This window comes from Scyliorhinus torazame, chromosome 16 (genome assembly GCF_047496885.1).
Source record: "Scyliorhinus torazame isolate Kashiwa2021f chromosome 16, sScyTor2.1, whole genome shotgun sequence".
NCBI classification, from domain to species: Eukaryota; Metazoa; Chordata; class Chondrichthyes; order Carcharhiniformes; family Scyliorhinidae; genus Scyliorhinus; species Scyliorhinus torazame.
In genome coordinates, this window is record NC_092722.1 from 148439953 (window position 1) to 148464196 (window position 24244).

General features: G+C 46.9%; 1 protein-coding gene, 1 long non-coding RNA gene and 1 other non-coding gene across 8 annotated transcripts in view; 1 reads left to right on the plus strand and 2 right to left on the minus strand.

Annotated features, from left to right (window-relative positions):
- The window catches only part of LOC140393128 (uncharacterized), a 190072-nt gene extending 178438 nt beyond the window's left edge, over positions 1-11634 (plus strand). The window contains exon 4 of the long non-coding RNA XR_011935507.1: positions 11050-11634. This is a non-coding gene — a long non-coding RNA (uncharacterized lncRNA). The remainder of the gene's footprint in view (positions 1-11049) is intronic.
- Positions 1-13430, minus strand: part of ptprea (protein tyrosine phosphatase receptor type Ea) — a 452659-nt gene extending 439229 nt beyond the window's left edge. For 4 of the 6 annotated variants that reach the window (XM_072479190.1, XM_072479192.1, XM_072479196.1 and 1 more), the window contains exon 1: positions 13294-13430. The gene's annotated coding sequence lies outside the window, so the exon portion shown is untranslated. Of the gene's footprint in view, positions 1-11905; positions 11942-13293 lie in introns of those variants that run through there. The other 2 variants (XM_072479193.1, XM_072479191.1) reach the window with 2 other exon arrangements.
- A 1212-nt stretch (positions 13431-14642) lies between these two features.
- trnas-uga (transfer RNA serine (anticodon UGA)) lies at positions 14643-14723 on the minus strand. The gene has a single exon. It is a non-coding gene; the product is annotated as a tRNA-Ser (tRNA).
- Between the last annotated feature and the right edge of the window lie 9521 nt (positions 14724-24244).

Here is a 24244-nt window from a genome sequence, read left to right on the forward strand (position 1 = left end):
TGGGTCAGGTACGACCGCCACAAAGCCACAAGGGATGCCAAGAGACAATACCAGACTCAGCTAGAGTCACAGACTAACAACACAGACTCTCGTCAGTTGTGGCAAGGCTTAAACAACATAATGGGCTACAAGGCAAAGCCAAGTAGAATCTCCGGCAGCAGCACACCCTCCACTCAATGCATTCTATGTTTGTTTTGAGCAGGAAACCAACAAACCATTGTCAACTGCTCCAGCAGCCCTGGACTCGTGTATACCTACCGTCACAGCTTCCAAAGTCAAATTGACCTCTTTGAAAGTGAACCCTCAGATAGCAACAGGTCCTGACAGAGTCCCTGTTCATGCACACGGATCCTGCATGGACCAATTGGCAGGTGTGTTCGTGGACGTCTTCAACCTCTCCCTAATCTGTTCCGAGGTTCCCACCTGCTTCAAGAAGACCACCATCCTATCAGTGCCAAAGAAGAACCAGGCAGCATGGTTCAATGACTACCGTCGGGTGGCCTTGACATTTATCATTATGAAGTGCTTTGAGAGGTTGGTCATGACACACATCAACTCCATACTCCCAGAATACCTTGGCCCACTGCAATTTGCAATTTGACAACCGGTCCATAGCAGACGTTATCTCTCTAGCCCTACACTCATCCGTGGAGCATCTCGACAACAAGGACTCATATATTCATTGACTACACCTCCACCTTCAATACCATAATCCCAGCCAAGCTCTTATCAAACTTCAAAACCTAGTACTTGGCTCCTCCCTCTGCAACTGGATCCACCACTTCCTGATCCATGGACCACAATCAGTAGAGATAAACAACAACACCTCATCCATGATAGTCCACAATATCGGGCCCCTCTAGGCTGTCTACTTAGCCCCCTACTATACTCCATATGCACATGTGACTGTGTGGCAGAATTTACTTCCAACTCCATATGCAAGTTTGCTCATGACACGACCGTAGTGGGTCAGATCTCGAACAATGATGAGTAGAGTATAGGAAGGGTATATCCTTATTTTATGTGAAATTACTACTGTAGGTATCCTTTCCTCAGTCTTACAAAATTAAAATAAAGTATTGGGGTTTCTACCCAGTGTCCTAGCCGCTGCTGGGGTCTGGTCTGGGATCATAATATATATTGGTACAACACTGGAGAATTTACTAATTTTTACTCGGTTTGATCTCAGTAAGTGCATAGTCAGAAGTTTAATACGAGCCTCTACAGTGCACTTAACTGACAGGTGCATTCAAATTGGCAGCTCAAGTATGTACTAGTTATAAAGTATCCAACCTCGCAGGAAGCACAGCAATTAAAATGGTGCTGAATTGCAAATGTGCTTGAAAAGTAAAATAAAACTCTTATTTGAAATACTCTGTGCATGATTTGTCATGTTGTAGGTGTAACATAAGCGGCTTCCCTGTGGTGCACTTGACAAAGGAAGGTTCAGACGTGGAGATACATTCAACACGTTTATTCAACTATTTACACTATTACTCGGGTTCGACACTACTGCTAATCCTACTATAGCTACCCAGACTGACTAACCAGCTGCTGCAATCCACGTGGTGGGTGTAATATTGAATCAACCCGGTGTCTGTTCTCACTGACTGTCTCCACTGGAAAGAGGCAGATCATGTGTGTGGTATCCTTTATATATGGGTTGGTGTAATGCCCCCGTGGTCATGTCAGTGGCTAGAAGTAGTAAAAGAGAGGTTGGAGACCAGATTGAACTTTAAAAATGCAGCGTCAAGCCTGAGAGCAAAGATCCTGCTGTCATGTTCTCCGATTCAGCACTGGAAGCTTTGGTGCAGATGTTCACAAAAGAGAGATCCTCTTCCCTTGGGTATCAGGAAGACATCCAGCCAGACACTAAGAAGGCAGTGGCAACAGGCAGCCACTTCAGTCATCTTACAACTTGCACAGATTGCCAGCTATACAATCATGACAACAACATTACCAAAACATATTGTACCACATAGCGAGATGCAGTAGATCCTCATTGGCAGGAGACATGGCCCAAAACATCGTTATATCCATGGAGGAGACAGTGCTTGCCATCATTACTGCCACCATGACTGAGGAAGAAGCCTGTGGAAGCGGCAGTGCTGAAATCATCGAAGTTTCATACCTAATCCCCATCTTCCCTTCCCAGTTGTAAATCGGAGATTGAACAATGAAGGACAAGCAGCAAATGGCAGCAATTATCTTTCCCTCACCACAACTTGCGCCTTTCTCCTGGGTTATCCAAGGATTGTAACCTGGGCAGGCAGATGTGGAAAAGAAAAAAGGTGGAGGCACAGGAAGACATTGATGATGAAGAAACACTGTCACATTCACAACCCCCAGCTCAGTTACTGACAGCTTATGGGTGGGATCTCCACATGGTCAAACACCAGACACGAGTGGCCCACGACCAGAACCTGCAGACAAAGATTGTGCAGGTCTTGGAGCACCGAAAAGCTAGGCTGCACATGTGCTCTGATGTAGAGGACTCAGATGAAGATTTCAATAAGGCTGCTTACAAATAAAAAGCTGCTGGACATTCACAGAAACACCTGGCACACTGGCAAGTCTGTCAGATAGCTTGCAGTCACTGTCTAAAGAGCATGGAGGAATCCAGCATCACCATGATGTAGAGCTTGAAGCCCATTCTTTGCAACATTGGAAGTGTTGGGCAACTCTGTTTACATACTTGTGGACAAGCCATGGAGCAACATCAACTTCTAGTGCGACATGGGCAGAGGCTGGAAACTCGAGCTGTGGTCATACAAGCTCCGCATGACCAGTATCTCACAGCTGTCTGGCATTCTCTCCTCCAACATACTGCTGGGATGGCTGAGCCACTGACTGACCTGTTCCAATGACAGTGGCTCCATGAAGCACGAACCTGTTGTCTCTCAAGATGACAGCATCTATCCTCCCACCAATGCCACTCCACCAGGATCCTTGCTGTTGCCTGTCACCAGCCAGCCCAGTCTGCTGCCAAGGTGGTGCAGTTCCAAAACCAGGTCTTCCATAGCCAGAAATGAGCCTACACAGTGCAAACTCCATTTCCATCCCAAAACTGCATTTATAACACCAAAATAAATTGGCAGTATACAGCCAAATTTTGTGGCCAAGCTATCTTACTTCAATTAAATAGTGCCTTGGTGTTCCTACACTTGAAATACTGTGTACAGTTTCAGTCTCCTTAGCTAAGGAAGGAGATACTTGCATTAGAGGGAGTTCAATAACTGTTCACTAGACGGATTCCTCAGATGGGAAAATTGTCCTATGAGGAGCGATTGAGTGGATTATATTCTCTAGAACAATGAGAGGTGATCTCATTGAAACATCTAAATTTTCTTTAGATGTTTGACAGGGCAGATGTGGGAAGTTTGTTCCGAAAGTAGAGGACTTCCAAAGTTTAGAACTAGGAGTCAGTGTCAGAATAAAAAGTTTGACAACTTCTTCACTCAAAGAGCTGTGAAATTTTGTAATTCTCTACCCCATGAAGTGTTGGATGCTTAGTCGTTAAATAAATTCAAGAGAGAGAGATTGTTGGATATTAAAGGAACTAAAGATTATGGAGGTAGTGCAGGAAGGTGTAGTTGAGGTAGAAGATCAACAATGATTTTACTGAATGGAGAGCAGGCTTGAAGGACTTACTCCTGCTCCTATTTTGTATGTAACTATACTGGGCCTTGAGAGTTCAATCAAAAAATAAATATTGAGCCAGATTGTGCTGGAGTCTGCATCTTGCAGCCTAATCTCTTTTTCTTGGGCAGTCCCTCAGCATCGAGGATGACTTGCTCCTACTCCGGGGAGGTGGGTTATGCAGTGGCTGAATAGTCCGATCCTGGATCTACAGGCTCTGCCACAGGTTTGGCAGGTGGTGCTTGATGAAGTGACTGGGTGGGACACTCTGGATTCTGGACTCTCTTTCCACTGTTCATGCTTGGCCACCACATGCTCCACCCTACAATGCTCGAGATGATTAACACTTTCCCGGATGCTTTTTCTCCAGTTTGAGAGTGATTCCCATGTGTCGATGGGGATGTTGCATTTATTTAGGGAGGCTTTCAGAGTGTCCTTGTAGCATTTCCTCTGCCCTCCTAGCGATCGCTTACCTTTGCGAAGCTCGGAGTAGAGCACTTGTTTTGGGAGGCATGCCGGCAATGTGCCCCGCCCATCGCAGCTGGTCGAGCATGACCAGTGCCTCGATACTGGGGATATTGGCCTGGGAGAGGATGCTCAGGATGATACGCCTATCCTGCCAGTGGATTTGCAAGGTTTTGTTGAGTAAGTGTTGGTGACATCTCTTCAAGGATTTGAGGTGCCTGCTGTACATTGTCCAGGTTTCTGATGCATACAGGAGGGTGGGGATCATGGCTGCTCTGTAGACCATGAGCTTGGTGCTGGGTTTGAGGTCTCGGTCTTCGAATACTCCGTTCCCCAAGCCGAAGACTGCACTGCTGGATTGGAGTCGGTGTTGGATTTTGTCGTCAATGTCTACTCGCTCCGAGCCGAGGCTCCCGAGGTATGGGAAATGATCCACATTTTCCAAGGGCTCACTGTGGAGCTTGATGGTTGGGGGACAGTTGCATGTGTCAAAAGTGGGCTAGTAGAGAATCTTTGTTTTCGAGATGTTTAGTCTGAGGCCCATGCTCATATGCCTCGGTGAATGCGTCGACAATGGTGTGTAGCTTGGACACCGAATGTGCGCACACACAGGCATCACCTGCGTACTGCAGCTCAATGAGAGGTTGGGGTGGTCTTGGTTCTGGCCCAGGGACGTTGGAGGTTGAACAGTTTCCCGTTTGTCCGGTAGGTTAGCTCCACTTCAGTGGGAGCTTCAGAGTGATGGGGTGGAGTGCTGTCTACTCCTGCTCCTAATTTGTATGTAACTACACTGGGCCTTGAGAGTTAAACTCAAGAATAAATATTGGGCCAGATTTTGCTCGACTATGCATCTTGCAGCATATGCTATCAGTTAAGACGTGTTCATGTGTGCTTAGCTTTAAAAAACTTTCACCCAGAAAGTTATTGGAAGTGTGAGCTGATAATGGCCCCACAACGGCAACATGGCACCTAGGACATTGATTGGCAATGAGGCAAATAAGTTCACCCCTTTTAACAATGAGACAAAGTTTGAAAGACAAAGAAAGGAATAAACAGAATGGTAAATTAGGATGGGTGAGTTGAATGTCAAATCAAGTCAGAAGGCCTAATTCTGCTTCTATGTCTTATCGGTTCTTAGATAGGTTCTTGATTAATAAGGGGATCAGGGGTTATGGGGAGAAGGCAGGAGAATGGGGATGAGCCATGATTGAATGGCGGAGCAGACTCGATGGGCCAAGTGGCCTAAATCTGCTCCTATATCTTATGGTCTAAGGAGAAATAAAGAGATGTAAAAAAAAGACTGAATGAGAAGAAAGAGATTAAGAGTTAGTACCAAAATATTAAAAGTTTGCTATTGGTCACCAAGGCAGATTTCCTATTTTCCTTGTGGAACCACGATCAGTTCACACATCCAGAAAGTTGTGAGCAAATATTTTTCAACCCAAGCCCACCAAATAAGTTTAACTAACAAGACACATTGCAAGATCCCCTGGTCCGGCAAAGTTATGCTTTTCAAATCTCCCCCAAAAATTTACAACCTGAAGGAATGAGATTCCACATTTGTAATTGTTTACTTTCTGGGCAAGAAAGGTTGATCGGCAGTCAATAACAATCATGAAATCATTAAAAGGATACTTATGCTGCTAATTGCTAGATTTAACTTTGCAGCAAGTTTCATGGGTAATTGACATACAAATGAAGCAACGTCATCAAAATCATGGAAGGTTAAGCATGAGAAACCATTTTCGTGAAGCTAATGGGGCAAATCAGCCAACAACTTGCAGCAATTTGAAAGTCATGGATTATCTCTTCCTTGCTATGAGTTGCTGCCAATTTGGCAAAATCTGGCAGTACAATATCTTTACATCCCTGGTAACATGCTGAACTGGGAACAAAATGGTTGCACACACAAAGTGACTATGATAAATTGTCCCTTGCAAATGCATAATAATAACATTGTGACATTACAAAATGTCCAGTGTATTAATATGAGTTATGTCAGAACATCAGTCATAGTACATAGTACAGTACCACAGGTTTGATCCAGCATTGCATTGAGAGTGCTTCTTAGGAAGAAATGAAGACCTTAGCATAGGTAGGGCATCTGTCTTTTCACCATTTTTACTTATTTTGACCTTTAGGTCTCAAAAGATGAAAGCAAATAGTTCTAAGCCTCTATGTTACCAACTTCCAATTCAACAAACACATCAAAACTTTTGCTACTAGATTATAAAAATTGCTTTACGCAAGAGTCCTCACTTCAAAACTTCTTCAGAAGCTGAATGTTTGTTTGACATAGTTAAAAGGTTCATTGATAGGACTTACATTTAAATAACTGTAGTATACCCAAGGCAGGGCGAGTTCGAAATCTTGTAATTTCTTTCCTCGACTTGCGTGCTTGCTTATTTTCAAAGTTATTTTTAATCAATCATGCAACAAGAACATATTTGTCATGGTTGATCATCCACCATAATCAGGCATAATAAGTCTTTTATCGAATGCATCTCAGAATGAGGTTAACTTTTTGCCCAGCCCCATGGTATCCACTATGCAGAATGACATAACAATTAGCTACTGTACACTCTCATTAAAACTTCCAATTGGTCACTAACTTTCCTTTCAGCAAGATCCAGCATTTTGTTTTCAAAGAGCTCCTGAGATAGATATTGTGAGGGAAGTTAAGACTTCACAATCCATTTTGCAATGTTCAGAAAATAAATAAGCCTCGAGTCCAATACATGCCGGTTGATCTTTGTTTCCAAGCCCAGAACTACTTTAAAAGAAAATCCATCACTGACCTGCAAACAGTTACAACTGTTCTGATTGACCTCAGCATTTAAAAGTGCTTGATTTTGCTGACTCAAAGCAGAAGCCTTCAAGGATAATGAGTACACAAGTGGATAGTACTGTGGCTTCACAGTGCCAGGGTACCAGGTTCGATTCCCCGCTGGGTCACTGTCTGTGCAGAGTCTGCACGTTCTCCCAGTGTCTGCGTGGGCTTCCTCCCGGTGCTCCGGTTTACTCCCACGGTCCAAAGACGTGCAGGTTAGGTGGATTGGCCATGCTAAATTGCCCTTAGTGTCCAAAATGGTTAGGAGGGGTTATTGGGTTCCAGGGATAGGGTGGAAGTGAGGGATTGGGTGGGTTGGTGCAGATTCGATGGGCCGAATGGCCTCCTTCTACACTATGTTCTAACCCAGTTCCAGACTGGAAAACATTGCCCTGGAGATCCAGCAGTATGGAAACGTGTGGGTCGAGCATGACCTTATCACACAAGTACCAAAAGTAGAATATATAAAAATAAAAATAAATAGCCAGGTATTTGACTTTGGCAACCCAATTTGTTTCCAAGGGATGGAGCTGGGGACTTACAAATAAATACCCATCAGAAATATCCCTCCAAATTACTTCACAATATACATGTTATACCATTTCCCCACAAGTTTGCCTGAACAGCACCCTTACAGGGACAGGCACGTTAAAAAGCCTCATTGTTCACTGCTCTGCTCCTACAGTTCATAGATGCCCCATGGAGTGTTCCGTCTTGGATCAGACGCCAGATTAGAGAAAGTCTTCACTCATAAGATGAGAAAAACATTATGGACAGCTGTCAGCAAGCTGGACGTGGAGTGATATTCCTTTGCTACTGGGCCATCATGTTTGAGCTATCAACCGTCTTTTATATCAATTAATCAAAACTTTATCTGGTCACCAGAGGAAAAGGCACCCCAAATCTCTTTGTAAAATTAAAACTATTTCCCCAGTTACTAAACAAAAATGGATTGTGTAAGAAGGATAATACCCCACAGCTACTCAATCCATGTTGTGTAAGCAAATTAAGTTTTATTTTAAATAATATTTTGTGGTTATACATTTTTGCATTGTTAAGAGATGCAACAGATGAAATAATGAGTGTCGCTCATTATTTCAGGCATGATAGAGTGCTAATTTGCCCAATTTCCAATTCCCTTCCCCAGCCTGGTGGTGCAATAAGGCAGACTTTTGTATGTTTCCATCGCTAGTTATTCCTGGAACAGGTTGCTAATCTGTTGCCAGGGGATAATAGCTTGAGGGGCGCGACTCCACATCAAGTGTGGCTGACCAGGAGTCTCTCCTGCTCTTTTCGGCAGCCATTGGGATGTTTGGAAGAATTTCCAAGTTGACATTCAATCTGTTTGGCCATGTTATGAAAGCACCTTCCTTCGCCATCAAGTCCTGAGATGGGACTTGAACCCAGAGCTTCTGGTCCAGAGGCAGGGATGCTAATCACTGCACCACAAGACCTCCATACTAACTTTGTAACATTGTTTACAAAGGGACAGACCAAGTAATTACAGGCCATTCAGTCTAACCACAGTGGTGGACAAATTATTGGAAAACATCCTGAGAGACAATATTAATCATCATTTAGTAAAGCACAGATTAATCATGGGCAGTCAGCATTGATCAGTGCTGGGAAAGTCAAGTAATACTGAGAGTCAAGGAAAGTAACATATTTTATTAAGCACGATTTTTAAAAAGTGTTTGGACAAATGGTCCCACATGGCAGACTGGTTAGAAAAATAAAAGCCAATGGAATCCAAGATAAAGTGGTAGATTGATTCCCAAATTGTCTCAACGACAAGACAAGTAAAAGGTAATAGTTGATGGGTGTTTCTAATATTTTCCAGTGGAATTCTGCAGTGTCCAGAACTAGGGGCTCGATTCTCCGCACCCCGATGCTGAAATTGCATTCGGCGACGGGGCAGAGAATTCAGTTTCAACGCATGAAATCGGGTACCAGCGCTGGTTCCGTGATTCTCCGCCTCCAAGAAGTGGTGTACTCCCGCAGAGCATCCACCACCTGAGGCCATTGCTTGAGGCCCGCCCTGCAATTCTCCACCCCTAACCGGCCAAATTCCTGATGGCGTATTTCTAATGTGGTCCTGCCGTTCGGGATACTCGCGAGGCGGATGCGGACTCAGTCCGCAGCTGCCACAGTCGGTGGCGGGCCGACCGGAGGGCATGGGGGGGGCACTTCATTCGGTACTGGGCTTTTATTGTGTGGGCGGTCCTGTTCGGGCATGCGGCCGATTGGGGGCATTATTTCCACGGTCCAGGTCCACGGTCTGAGTCCGCCACGGAGCACGGCATGGCCGCTGGAGGCCGCCACCATGCGCATGCACGGCCTCTGACCCAGAAGTGCGGGGGCCGTATCGGCAGCTGGAGCTGCGAGCTCCCCAACAGCTGCCTGCTAGCCCCCTGCAAGGCTGTGAATCTGTCGCCTTTTGATGCCAGTTTTTCTGTAGTAAAAGACCACAGTTTTCATCATCACGGTTGATCATGAGGAAGAAAGATTCCATAGGCTGCATGAAAAAAATCAATGGACCAGTCAGGTGGGCATAACAGTAGCAAATAGAATTCAATCCCGAGTAAGTGTGAGGTAAAAGGCAAGAAAATACACAATACATGAAGAAATGCTGAAAAACGTGTAGAGAAACGGGGAATCCCTAAATGTAGCAGGACAAGTTTAGATTAGTGGGCTAGACAGCTGGTTTGTGATGCTGAACAAGGCCAGCAGTGCAGGTTCAATTCCCGTACCAGCTTACCCGAACAGGTGCTGGAATTTTGTAACTAGGGACTTTTCACTTCATACTTGTGACAATAAAAGGTTATTATTATTAGTAGCAAGGCATGAGGGATACTTTCCTTTATTAGCAAGGCATCAAACAGAGCAGGGAAGTTATGCTAGTTAGGCTACAACTAGAGTACGAAATACAGTTCTGGGCAGCGCATGGCAGGAAGGATAGAAACACAATAGGGACAGTATGGATGAGATTTAGAAGGACACTGTCAGGACTGGAGGATTTTAGCTATGAGGAAATCTTTTCACTCAAAGGGTGCTGGGTATCTAGAACTCCCAACTTAAAAGGGTGCTAAAGCTAGAAACCCTCATCACACTTAAAATATACTTGGATATGCACTGAAGTGCAGTAACCTCTAAGGAGCAAAAGCTGGAAATGGGCTGAGGGACTCTTTTTCAGCCAATACAGAAATAATGGGTCTCCTTCTACACTGTAAATTTCTATGATTCTATATTCCCTGATCTAAACTATATATGGTGATTTTATGAGAGGCCCTGAAAACATTAGTGGTGTCTTCCTGCAAAAGGGTCATATAGAAGTACAACTGACATTTGCACACATCCAGATACAGGTCTACAAAATTATACATAGAAAAACATAGAAATGTAGAAAAGACAAAGGCAATTCGAACCTGCTCCACCATTCATTTATGGTCAAGGCTGATCATCCAACTCAAGAGCCTATTCCTGCCTTACCCCATATACTTTGATCCCTTTCACCCAAGAGCTATATCGAACTCCTTCTTCATAACAAAGTAGTTGAGGCCACAACATTGTCTGTGGAAGTGAATTCCACAGGTTCACCACTCTCTGGGTGAAGATATTTCTCCTCATCTCAATCCTAAATGGTCCACCTCGTATCCTCAGACTGTGGTTCTGGGCTCCCCCACCATCAGATACATCCTTCCTGCATTTACCCTGTTTTGCCCTGCTGGAATTTTATAGTTTTCTATGAAAACACCACCCCCCCCCTCCTCACCCTCTGCCAGCAAATATAATCCTAACCAACTCAATCTCTCCTCATATATCAGTCTGGCCATCCCAGGAATCAGTCTCGTAAACCTTCTCTGCATTCCCTCAATAGCAAGTACATCTTTCTTCAGCTAAGGAGACCAAAACTACACATAATATTTCAGGTGTGGTCGCACCAAGGCCCTGTATAATTTCTAGATATCCCTGCTCCTGTATTCGAACACCTCACTATGAAAGTCAACATACTATTTGCTTTGACGAAGAATAGTCACTTTTTTGTGCTTTTAATAAACGTCTCCACAGAAACATTTACATCTTTAACTGCTTTTGTTCTTTCTCTCCCTCTACAGGTGCTACCTGACTTGCTGAGTACTCCCAGGGTTTTCTCTTTTCGAATTGGATGATTATGGGTGCCATGGTGCTAACGTTTGTTCTCTGCTCATTTCTTGGGGACCCCAACTAGTGTTCTTACTGCTGGAAACAATTCAACAAAGCTGAGCGTCAATGTAACCAAAAGTTACAGGATTCGGCTGGTTTGAGCATTCACAATCTGTTTAATCCAGAAATAAATGTCCCAACAAGTAAATCAAGACTGCCAAATATTGAGTAACTGGAAGAAGGTACATTGCCGCTTGCAGCCGATTTTGCAGTTAACCAGTTAGTTTCTACATAATTTCGCGCTGATAAGACACGGACTGTTACTTATCCCAGTCACCGGTATGCAAAGGACAGCAAGGATCATGTCCGCCCCTTCTGTGCTGGCCGATGTGTGCACCAGATAAATAGAAATGTAAGCGATTTGGGATGTGTAAATATCCTGCATGATTCATCCAGAACGCTGTGATGTACATACTCCTGTTGTTTGCCTCACTCTTAATGATATTCAGCGTTGTAAAGTGCACGGAGAGAAAATTCGCACAGTATTTTTACAGAAAATAAACTGCCGATCAATGTAAAAGAGACTCATGTTAGAAGTGGTAGATTCCAGGCACCCAGTTAACGGACATTTCCTCATCAGACCAGAAACAGTTGATCTGAAAGACTCCTTTTGTCCACTGAGATTCAGGATTTTACCAACATCCACTCTCACCATGCGTGACTCACCGCACCGCAACACTACAACTGATACACTCAGCATTCCTCTCTCAGCATTCCTCTCATACAGCCAGACAACTCTTGGCAAATTCATCATCGATGTGACCATACCGTTACCCCAAGCGTCCCCCTCACGGTCGGTTATCCCCGTCAGTCTCCGTTAACTTTCTCTCAACCTCACCAACCTGCAGTCACTCTGGTCCGGTTTCGTTTCATGTTCAGACACGGGGAGAGGCGTAAAGTCCCAATGTGGTCTGCAGCCAGTGACAGGGTTAGAGTAAAAAAACTAAGCCTTGTTTAGTACTGCCGCTGAGCTGGGTTAAACCAGGGTCACGGCAACACGAAACTGGGTTAGACCTGGGTCACGGCAGTCACTAAACTGGGTTAGCCCCAGTACTCCCATATCACTCAACCGGGTTAGACCCAGTACTCCCCCATCACTAAAACGGGTTAGACCCAGTACTCCTCGGTCACTGAACCGGGTTAGACTTGGGCCACTTCAGTCGCTGAACCGGGTTAAACCCGGTACTCCCCTGTCACTGAACCGGGTTAAACCCGGTACTCCCCTGTCACTGAAACGGGTCAAACCCAGCACTCCCCTGTCACTGAACCGGGTCAAACCCGGCACTCCCCTGTCACTGAACCGGGTCAAACCCGGCACTCCCCTGTCACTGAACCGGGTTAGACTTGGGCCACTTCAGTCGCTGAACCGGGTCAAACCCGGTACTCCCCAGTCGCTGAACCGGGTTAAACCCGGTACTCCCCTGTCACTGAACCGGGTCAAACCCGGTACTCCCCTGTCACTGAACCGGGTCAAACCCGGTGCTCCCCTGTCACTGAACCGGGTCAAACCCGGTGCTCCCCTGTCACTGGACCGGGTCAAACCCGGTACTCCCCTGTCACTGGACCGGGTCAAACCCGGTACTCCCCTGTCACTGAACCGGGTCAAACCCGGTACTCCCCTGTCACTGAACCGGGTCAAACCCGGTACTCCCCTGTCACTGAACCGGGTCAAACCCGGTACTCCCCTGTCACTGAACCGGGTCAAACCCGGTACTCCCCTGTCACTGAACCGGGTCAAACCCGGTACTCCCCTGTCACTGAACCGGGTCAAACCCGGTACTCCCCTGTCACTGAACCGGGTTAAACCCGGTACTCCCCTGTCACTGAACCGGGTTAAACCCGGTACTCCCCTGTCACTGAACAGGGGTAAACCCGGTACTCCCCTGTCTCTGAACCGGGTTAAACCCGGTACTCCCCTGTCACTGAACCGGGTTAAACCCGGTACTCCCCTGTCACTGAACCGGGTTAAACCCGGTACTCCCCTGTCACTGAACCGGGGTAAACCCGGTACTCCCCTGTCACCGAACCGGAGTAAACCCGGTACTCTCCTGTCACTGAACCGGAGTAAACCCGGGTCAGCGCAGTCACCTACTCGGATTCGACCACAGTTACCCTGTGCCAATTAAGAAGCTTGTCAGGGACCCGGAGAAACTCACCGAGAGGAAGCCGCTGTTTTCCGCTTGCTGCAGCTGATGGTGAAGCTGCCCTTCCCTGAACACAGATGAGAGGCATGGAAAGTGGCGGCTCGGATCTCAGCTTCACACCTTGGTGTGTTCAGCTCAAGCAGCCGCCTGCTGCGGAGAATGGGAATTACCACAAAGAGCACAGGGAGCACTGGGACAAATCCCCACTATCCCCTGATCCTCCTCCACTATGGACTAGGAAGGAGCTGACTGCAGGTAACTGGAAAATGCCGGTCGGTAACCTACAGAGCTTGGCAACTCTTCATTCCGTCAAATCGAGCCCAGCATTGTCCAAATAGGCTCGTCCGAACTTTAGCACTGCCCAAATGATACTGTTTAAAGTTTTCTTCCGAAGGATGAACGCTGGCAGCCCCCCAGTCTCACTGATACCTCACCTTAGTGGTCATTATTTATGGCAACTATCTGCTATCCGACTCTGGTGGGCATCGCCACCAAAAACAATCGTCTTCTCACCAAGATTACCCTTCCCAGGAGAAGTTAGGGGGGTAACAATTACGAGCTGAAAGAGGCGTCCCAACCCTTGGGGTGCTGAAGTCAATTGAAGACACTTAGTTCAATTAAAAAATCAAACCTGCATCTTTGTGATTTGTATGACTCTGCAGGTAGCCGGCTGGTGCCAATTATGCACCAGGCTAAGCCTGCCTAAACCTTTCGAGCTCATGGGGTGTTTACTCGTGTCAAAACTAGTGATGGGCCACATATTCCATTGAAATGTGAGCTCTGATACACACGGATTGAAACCCTTGTTCTCCCAAAAGTGAGAAACTTCATAAATTGTGCTCACAAACTCATTAAAAAAAATACACCTCCCACAGACAGAAATACAAGCAGCTGCTTCCAAAGGTTGAAGGCTGTAAAAAAAAATCCAGCTTCCGTCTTTAAACTTCCACAGATGCTGACATTCTCATCCCTGTTTTCAAATATTGCCCCTCCCTATCTCTGTAATCTCCTCCAGCTCCACACCCCTCTGAGATAATAATAACCTTTTATTGTCACAAGTATGAAGTTACTGTGAAAACCCCCTAGTCGCCACATTCTGGTGCCTGTTCAGGTAAGCTGGTACGGGAATTGAACCCGCATTGCTGGCCTTATTCTGCATCACAAACCAGCTGTCCAGCCCACTGAGCTAAACCAGCCCTAAAATATTTTAGTAAGAAGGCATTCACCTGAGGAAGGAGCAGTGCTCCGAAAGCGAGTGATTCGAAACAAACCTGTTGGACTTTAACCTGGTGTTGTAAAACTTCTTACTGTGCTCACCCCAGTCCAATGCCGGCATCTCCACATCATAAAATATTTTAGATCACAGTGAGTAGGGTTCGAACCTATGCCGGGAAAATCATTGGATTTCAAGTCCAATGCCTGAACCACTCAGCCATCACAGCTCCCATATACCTGCACTCCTCCAATTCTGGCCACTTAAGGCATTTTCAATTTAAAATAAATAAATTTAGAGTACCCAATTATTTATTTTTCCAATTAAGGGGCAGTTTAGCATGGCCAATCCACCTACCCTACACATCTTTGGGCTGTGCGAGTGAAACCCACGCAGACACGAGGAGAATGTGCAAACTCCACACGGACAGTGACCCAGGGCCAGGATTCGAACCTGGGACCTCAGTGCCATAGGCTGCAGTGCTAACCACTGTGTCCCGTGCCACCCTTGGGCATTTCCAATTTTAATCACTCCCACGGATGGCAGTCTTGCGTTCCATCGCCAAGGCCTGGAATGCCTTCCTTCAATCTCTTTGGCTCTCTACATCTCTTTCCAAATTTTAAGATGCTTTTTAATGCTTTGCTCTTTGAGCACGTTCTTGGTCACCTCTGCTAGATGATATGAAGCTACATTCAGTGGGTGTCCAAAGTGACATGGGGGTTCAGGCGTATAGATCTTTGAAATGCCACAAACAAGTGCAGAAACAAATAATGAAGGCAAATGGAATGCTGGCATTTATATACAGGGGAGTGGAGTATAAACTCACAGAAGTTATGCTGCAGATGTACAAAACCCTGGTTAGACCCTACTTGGCGTACTGTGAGCAGATCTGGGCACCACACCTCAGGAAAGCGAATTAGGCCTTGGGGGGAGTGCAACATAGGTTTACAAGGAGGATACCTGGACTACAGGGGTAAGGTTATGAGAAGAGTTATATACAAATTAGGCCTATTTTCTCTAGAATTTAGAAGGGGCGATCTGATTGATAATTGATATTAGCAGCAAAAGACAGGGTAGACATAGATAAACTGTTTCCACTGGTTGGAGATTTTAGAACTCGGGAGCATAGTCTAAAAATTAGGGCAGACCATTCAGGAGAGATGTTAAGAAGCACTTCTGCACACAAAGGGTGGTAGAGGGTTGGAACTCTCTTCCACAACAGCAATTGATGCCAGATTATTTGCTAAATTTAAATCTGAGATAGATACATTTTTGTTCAGCAAATACATTCAGCATATTGGTCAAAGACAGGTATATGGAGATAGGCCACAGATCAGCCGTGATCTCAGTGAATGCGGAGCAGACTCGAGGGGCTGAATGGTCTACTCCTGTTCCTATGTTCCTAATGTATCCTTAAGTCGCTTAATGTCAAGTTTTGCTTCATAAATTTCCCTGGGATGCTTTATTACTTTACAGGTGCCATCTAAATACAAGTTGTTGTTGTATATGAAGAAAGATTTGCCCTAATTGATCTGAACCAGAAAAATCAGAGACCTGTCCTTTCTCATTCTCCTTGCCTTTAAGGATTGCAGCTAAGCCCCAAGCATAAAGTAAATGTCAACTTTGTTTAATTGAAGCTTCTAACAGAAGTAACCATAATTGAAAGCGGCTTTGTGCTTCTACTGTGAGAAGAATTGGCCTGGATGAAAGAGACACGTGGGCTGGATGCAGCTTGTGGGTTTCCCATTGGGCACAGTCATAATAGCCAGCTAGAAGAATGTTTGTTAGGTAGTTCCTTGGACATATCAGTAATAACATCTATTCAGAATTATTTTCAGAACCTAACTATCATTCAAGAGGGTATTTCAAGAAATAAAATTGCATTTTGAACAAAACAATTGTGAGACCTGGATGGCCAGCAAGCAAGTATTCTGTTCAACTTTAATCTTGAACTTTTCGGGGAAATTCACCCGGGTATAATGACAACAGAGATCTATTATATGTAGAATATATTTGTGCAGCTCAATCCATTTCCCATTGGGCATAGGCCCACAGATTAATATTGGACATAATGTGGCACAAAATTGCAAACTCATGTAGACAGGGCATCAAATGTAACTGGCGAGGTAAGTGTGAGCAGCAGACTGGTGCAATGGGATTTGAGACTTTTATGGGGTTTATGGTTAAACATATCATTTTGTTTCACTAGTTTGAATCTAAATTGAACATTTCCTGTGAAAATTTGTTTCTGGTTTATTGAAAATAGTAAACTCTCAAGTGATTTTATCTATCACGCAGATAATATTGTGATATTGCTGAAGGAATCTAGTCATAAACCAATTGATGGTCAGTATTCTTAAAAATAAGTAGTATCATCGAGCAGGTAGAGTTGTCACCCAAGAACTTACAGAGGGTAATTTTACACCCCCAAAACTGGTGGATTTGGTTTGGTTGGGAGTTGCTGGAATCAATCATTAAGGAGGAGGTGACTGAACGTTTGGAAAGAAAAAGCACAAACACCATTGTCAGAATGGTTTTATGAAGGGTAAGTCATGCTTGATAAACTTGCTTGAGTTCTTTGAGGACTTAACCAGTAAGGTGGATAATGGGGAACCTGTGGATGTAGTATATCTAGGCTTCCAGAAGGCATTTGCAAAGAAGCCACATAAAAGACTGATCCAGAAGGTGACATCGAAGGGAAGTGGGGTAGGGTGTTAGGTTGGATTGAGGATTGGCAGACTGACAGAAAGCAGAGGGGCAGGTTAAATGGGTCCTTCTCTGGCTGGAGAACTCTAACTAGCAGGGTGTTGCAGGGATCAGTCCGCAGACCTCAACTGATTAAAATCTATATAAATGATCTGCAAGCAGGATGATAAACAATTTGTGGGAAAGCAGGCACTGAAGAGGAGATATTGATTTTACTGCCGGAGAATAATATTTATTATTGTCACAGGTAGGCTTACATTAACACTGCAATGAAGTCACAGTGAAAATCCCGTAGTCGCCACACTCCAGCGCCTGTTCGGGTACATAGAGGGAGAATTCAGAATGTCCAATTAACCTAACAGCACGTCTTTCGGGACTTGTGGGAGAAAATCGGAGCACCTGGAGGAAACCCACGTAGACACGGGGAGAACGTGCAGATTCCGCACAGACAGTGACCCAAGTGGGAATCGAACCTGGGAACCTGACGCTGTAAAGCAAAAGCCCTAACTATTGTGCCGCCTATAGATAGGCTCGGAGATTGGCCCAAAATTTGGGATATGGAGTTTAATGTGGATAAGTGAGAGGTTATACATTTTAGCTGAAAAATAGAAAGGCAAATTATTATCTAAATGTAAGACTTCCGGTGGGGTGGGCGAGCAGGGCGTCCGCAAAAAAAAGAGCTCCCGCCGGTGGCCGTAATTCGCAGCAATTTCGGGGAAATCCCCGAGACCCCACGCACTCCCCGACTATCGTCGGCCTTTGGGGCCGCCACAAGCAGCCAGCGGGGCCGGTTTAAAAGCCGACGAAGAACCCCGCGCGGGTGTCGGGCGGCGGAGGCCGAGGCGCCGGGCCCGGCAGGTCGGAGCTGCGGGGGCGGAGCTACGAGGAGGCCGTGGCGGCAGGCCCGAGCGCCATGTAGGGAGACTGTTCCACGTCGGATGGCTCCCACCTGGGAAGAAGAAGGTTGAAGCCTGGTCCCAGGTGAATGTAGAGGAGAAAGAAAGAAGATTTATGGAAGTTTAGTAAAAGTTTTTTTTTCTCAAAAAAGAAGAATGTCAGATTGATGGAGGGTGAAGGGGAAGAGAGGAGAAAGGAAAGAAGATAAAAAACAATAAGCCGCTGAAAGATGCGAAAAGCAGCGTCAATGAAAGGAGGAAACTCGGGTTCGCCGCCGAAGGAGAAGACGAGCAAAAGCAAAAGTGTTGACAGGATGGCGGAAGCCGAACTGCAAGGCGGGACCGCACTACTTACGGTGGAGAAGATGACCGAGGTGATGGTGGTGGAGCTGGAAAAACGTTTGGTGAGACACATGGAGATCCTGAGGAAGGAGATGATGGTCGTGGTGAGGTCATTGTTGGAGGAGGCAATCGGCCCGATCAGGGTGGAGGTGGCAAAGGCATTGGTCGAGGTGAGAGAGCAGGGCGAGAAGATGAAGGAGGTGGAGGAGGCCGTGACACGACACAGAGCCCAGGTCACCTCGATGGGGGACGAGCTGCGGAGGGTGGTGGAGATTAACAGAGGGCTCCGAGCAAAGCTGGAAGACTTGGAAAACCGCTCAAGGCGGCACAATTTGAGAATTGTGGGCTTGCCCGAAAGGACAGAGGGCCCAAGGCCAACGCAATACTTCGCTAAGAAGTTGGCGGAGCTGATGGGGGAGGGTGAGAACCCCACCCTGTACGAGCTAGACCGAGCTCATCGGTCATTAAGGCCGAAGCCCAAAGTGAACGAGCCGCCAAGGGCAGTAATTATCCGCTTCCATAAGTTTTGCGTGAAGGAGAAAGTATTAAAGCTGGGCGAAGCAGAAGCGTGAGGTGCTGTGGGATGGTACTGCGGTTCGGATCTACCAGGACTGGACGGTGGAGTTGGCAAAAAGACGAGCGGCGTTTGGGCGAGTGAAGGCGGCTTTGTACAAGAAGGGGGTGCGATTTGGTCTGGTGTACCTGGCGAAGTTGAGAGTAACATATAAAGCCAAAGACTTTTATTTTGAGACAGCGGATGCGGCTGAGGCGTTCGTGAGGGCAGAAGGCTTGGGACAGACGTGAAGAGCGGAACTGGAAGAAAGACTGTGGACTGTGTTTGAGCGGCTGGAAAATGTACAAATGTTACAACTTTCTTTTTACTGATTTGTATTGAAATTTGAAATTTACTTCTCTTTGCATTGTTACAGAGTTCAAGTTAATGGCGTTCTGTGTTGCGACGGTTAAATGTTATGTTAGTGAACTGTAGGGGTTGGATTGGTGGGTTTGTTTTGGTGTTGCTTTCCCTGGGACTGGGCGGAAGGGGGCGAGAGGTATTGGCGGGGGGAAGCCATCTGTGCTAGCTAACTAGAGTCAGTTAGTGGACGGGGGTGAGGTGAGAGGAGGACTGCAGACGTTGGAGCCTGGATAGCAGGCTTCAATGGGCCTACGAGGCGAGCAAGAGGGGGTGGAGGGGGGGTTTGGGGATGTTTTTGTAGGGGGGGGTTCTTGGGAGGGGGGGGGGGAAGGGGTTCGATGTTAACAATGGACAGGGGCGGGTCAGGCTTATGGGGCAGGGCCCGGTGGTATGGTGATGGTGGATAAGAAAGGTGGGGGGGGGGTGAGAGACCCCCAGTAAGGATAATCACGTGGAACGTGAGAGGGCTAGGAGGTCCGGTCAAGAGGTCAAGGGTGCTTGCTCATCTTAAAAGTTTGAAAGCCGATGTAGCAATGCTGCAGGAGATTCACTTGAGGGTGAAGGACCAGGTGAGACTTAAAAAGGGCTGGGTTAGCCAAGTGTTTCACTCCGGATTTGATGGAAGGGCTCGAGGGGTAGCGGTGCTGGTCAGCAAAAGGGTACGCTTTCAGATGGAGAAGGTGGTGGCAGATCAGGAGGGTAGATATGTGATTGTGACAGGGGCATTGGAGGGGAGATTAGTGGCGCTGTTAAGTGTATACGGTCCCAATTGGGACGATGTGGGATTCGCGAGGAAGGTGTTTGGGGCTATTCCCGACTTGGATACGCATGAGCTGATTGTGGGGGGGGGACTGGAACCTGGTGCAGGAGCCAAGGTTGGACAGATCACGGCCACGCTCGCTGGTCCCATCATGGGGGGCGAAGGCGCTGGCTGGGCTAATGGTGGAAATGGGAGAGGTGGACCCTTGGAGGTTCCTGCACCCAAGGGAATGGGAGAATTCGTTTTTCTCAGCGGTCCATAAGGTATACTCGCGGATCGACTTTTTTGTGGTGGGGAAGGCTTTGCTGGCTGGAGTCAAGGGGTTGGAATACTCTGCAATTGCAGTGTCAGATCACGCTCCACATTGGGTGGATATGGTGCTAGAGAAGGGGGCAGCGCAGAGACCGGGGTGGAAGCTGGATGTGGGGCTTTTGGGGAACCAAGTTTTCTGTGAGAAAATTGAAAACGTAATTAAGGAATATGTATGTTTCAGTTGTACGGGTGAGGTGTCGAAGGCAGTCGTCTGGGATGCTCTAAAGGTGGTGATGAGAGGTGAGGTAATTTTGTTTAAGGCTAGGGTGGATAAGGAGGAGAGGTTGGAGCGGCAGAGGGTAATAGATGAGATGTTGGAGGTAGATAGGAGGTATGCAGAGGATGGGGACCCGGTGAAGCTGGAAAAGAGGAAGGAACTACAGGCGAGCTTCGACCGACTGTCCACCAGGAAGGCGGTGCGCCAACTGAGATGAGTAAGGGGTGCAGTTTATGAACATGGAGATAAGGTCAGCTCCGGAGGGAGGCAGCGGCAAGGGAAATTCTTCAGGTGAAGGATAGGGCAGGGAAGTTGGTGGTGGCTCCAGTGCTGATTAACAAGGTTTTTGAGGAGCTTTATGAGAGGTTGTACAAGTCAGAGCCACTCAGAGGAGACCGTGAGATGCAGGAATTTCTCGATGGGTTGGAGTACCCGAGGTTAGGGGAGGGGGACAGGGCTACATTAGAAGGAGCAATAGTGGAGCAGGAGATAAAGGATGCGATTGGGAGGATGCAGTCGGGGAAGGTGGCAGGGCTGGATGGGTTTCCGGTGGAATATTATAAAAAGTTTAAGGATAGGTTGGCACCCCTGATGGTGGGGATGTTTGAGGAGGCGATAGGGAAGGGGGTGTTGGCTCAAACCTTGGGGCAGGCATCGATTTCCCTGTTACTAAAAAAAGATAAGGATCCGACGGAGTGTGGGTCGTATCGGCCCATATCACTTCTGAATGTGGACGTAATAGTGTTGGCAAAGGTACTGGCGGGTAGACTGGAGGAGTGCCTTCCGAAGGTAATAGGGGAGGATCAGACGGGGTTCGTGAAAGGGAGGCAGCTGTTTTCGAACATTAGGAGGGTTTTGAACATCGTTATGGCACCGGCGGAAGGGAAGGAAACAGAGGTAGTTGTGGCATTGGATGCCGAGAAGGCGTTTGATCGGGTAGAATGGGGGTACCTGATGGCAGTGCTGGAGCGGTTTGGGATTGGACCAAGGTTTGTGAACTGGGTGAAGCTATTATATAAGGAACCGAAGGCGAGTGTCCGCACAAATAATATCAGTTCGAGATATTTCTCTCTCCACCGTGGGACGAGACAGGGATGTCCTATGTCCCCCCTGCTGTTTGCTCTTGCGATTGAGCCGTTGGCCATCGCATTGAGAGGTTTGGGAGCATGGAAAGGAATAGTGTGGGGGGGGGGGGATAGAGCATAGGGTGTCCTTATATGCCGACGACTTGCTGCTGTATGTGTCGGAGCCGAGTGCGTCGATAGGAGAAATATTGGAGCTACTGCGGGTATTTGGGTCTTTCTCGGGGTACAAGTTGAACCTGGACAAGAGTGAGTATTTTGTGGTGTCTCGGCCGGGGGTGTGGGCACGGGTGGGGAGGGCTGCCATTCCGTAGGGCAGGGATTCATTTTAGGTATCTGGGGGTGCAGGTTGCCCGGGAGTGGGGGAGGCTTCGCAGGTACAACATCACTAGTTTGGTGGGGAGAGTGAAAGCCGATCTGGCAAGGTGGGACGGCCTTCCTCTGTCACTGGCAGGTCGGGTACAGGCAGTTAAAATGAATGTGTTGCCGCGATTCCTGTTTATTTTTCAATGCCTACCGATTTTCCTGCCAAAGTCTTTTTTCAGGGAGATTGAGGGAAGGATTACCTCATTTATATGGGGAAGGAAGGTGGCCAGAGTGAGAAAGGTGCTGCTACAGAGGGGAAGGCAGGCAGGGGGTTTGGGTCTCCCGAACTTGTTGTACTACTACTGGGCGGCGAATGTGGAGAAAGTGCGGAGCTGGGTCAGAGGGGTGGATTCTCAGTGGGTCAGAATGGAGGAGAGTTTGTGCAGGGGGTCAGGGCTGAAGGCACTTGCAACAGCGCCGCTCCCGATAGCTCCGGGGAAATATTCAGGGAGTCCGGTAATAATAGCTTCATTGAAAATCTGGAGGCAGTTTCGCCAACACTTCGGGTTGGGTTTAGGGTCAAGGGAAATGCCGATTCGGGGGAACCACAGATTTGAGCCAGGGAGGTGGGATGGAAGTTTTCGGAAATGGGAAGAGAAGGGGATTAAGACGCTAAAAGATTTGTTTCTTTGGGGTCGGTTTGCAGGATTGAGGGAGCTGGAAGCGAAGTATGGGCTAGAGCAGGGAGAAGTGTTTAGGTACATGCAGGTTCGGGATTTTGCCAGGAAGGAGATACAGAGCTTCCCAGAGGAACCGACCTCCACATTGCTGGAGGAGGTGTTGACGACAAGGGGACTGGAGAAGGGGACAGTGTCAGCGGTGTACGGAGCTATTCTGGAAGAGGATAAGGCACCACTGGAAGGGATCAAAGCAAAGTGGGAGGAAGAGCTGGGAGAGGTTATAGAGGAGGGGGTCTGGTGTGAGGTGCTCCGGAGAGTGAATGCCTCCACCTCATGTGCAAGGTTGGGGCTGATACAGCTGAAGGTGGAGCGCACCTCACGAGGGCGAGGACTGGATAACATCGAACATTAGTTGGGGTGGTGGGTGGGTGGGGTGGGGTGGGGGGGAGGGGGGCTGTGTAGATTAAGGGTGACTATGGGTAATCCCTGATTCCTTTGTGTCATTTGTTTATGTAAACATGTGGGCTGAGGTTTAGGGGTTGGTGGGCGGATGGGATTGTTGTTATTATGGGGATTGACATATCTTATTGACTATTGTTTATTGTTGATGGGTGTAAATGTGGGAGAAAATGTGAAAAAGGAGGAGAATAAATTAAAAAAAAAAAAAAAATGTAAAGCAGATTCAAATGCATCTGAGCAGAGGCATCTGGGTGTCTTTGTTCATGGACCGCAGAAAGTGGTATGAAGGTACAGCATGTAATTAAAAAGGCAAATGGAATGTTAGCATTTATTGCAAAAGGACTGGAGTATAAAAGCAGAGAAGTGTATAGGGTGTTGGTGAGACCACATCTGGAGTATTGTGTCCAGTTTTGTTCTCCTTATTTGAGGCAGGATGTGGTGGCATTGGAAGCAGTTCAGAGGAGGTTCATCAGTTGATTCTGGGGATGACAGGGTTGATATTTGAGGAGAGATTAAACAGTTATTTGCTGGAGCTTAGAAGGATGAGAGGGGATCTGATCGAGGTATATAAAATACTAAAAGGGATTGGTAAAGTAAACGTGGACCAAATATTCCCCCTTGTGAGGCCATCTAGAATGAGAGGTCACAGAAAAAAGGTTGAGAGATGGTAGATTTGGAACTGAGATGAGGAGGAGCTACTTCTCGCAGAGGGTGTGAATTTGTGGAACTCACTGCCCCATAGGGCGGTGGAGTCGGACTCATCAAATGGTTTCAAGAAAGAGATAGATATATTTCTGATTTTAAAAATACAGGTTAAAGGAATATAGGGGACAGGTAGGGAGGTAAATTTGAGACCAGGAAGAGATCAGCCATGATCTGATTGAATGGCGGAGCAGGTTCGAAGGGCTGAATTACCTACTTCTGTTCCTAATTCCTACGTTCCTCTGTTAAAAGATAAGTATCTGAATAAGGATCCCAACCCCTCCACTGATTTTAATGGAGATGACATAAGGTGCAGGAGGCAATTCCACACAGGAGGGCAACTTGGTCCCTGAAATATTTTAATAAAGCTGT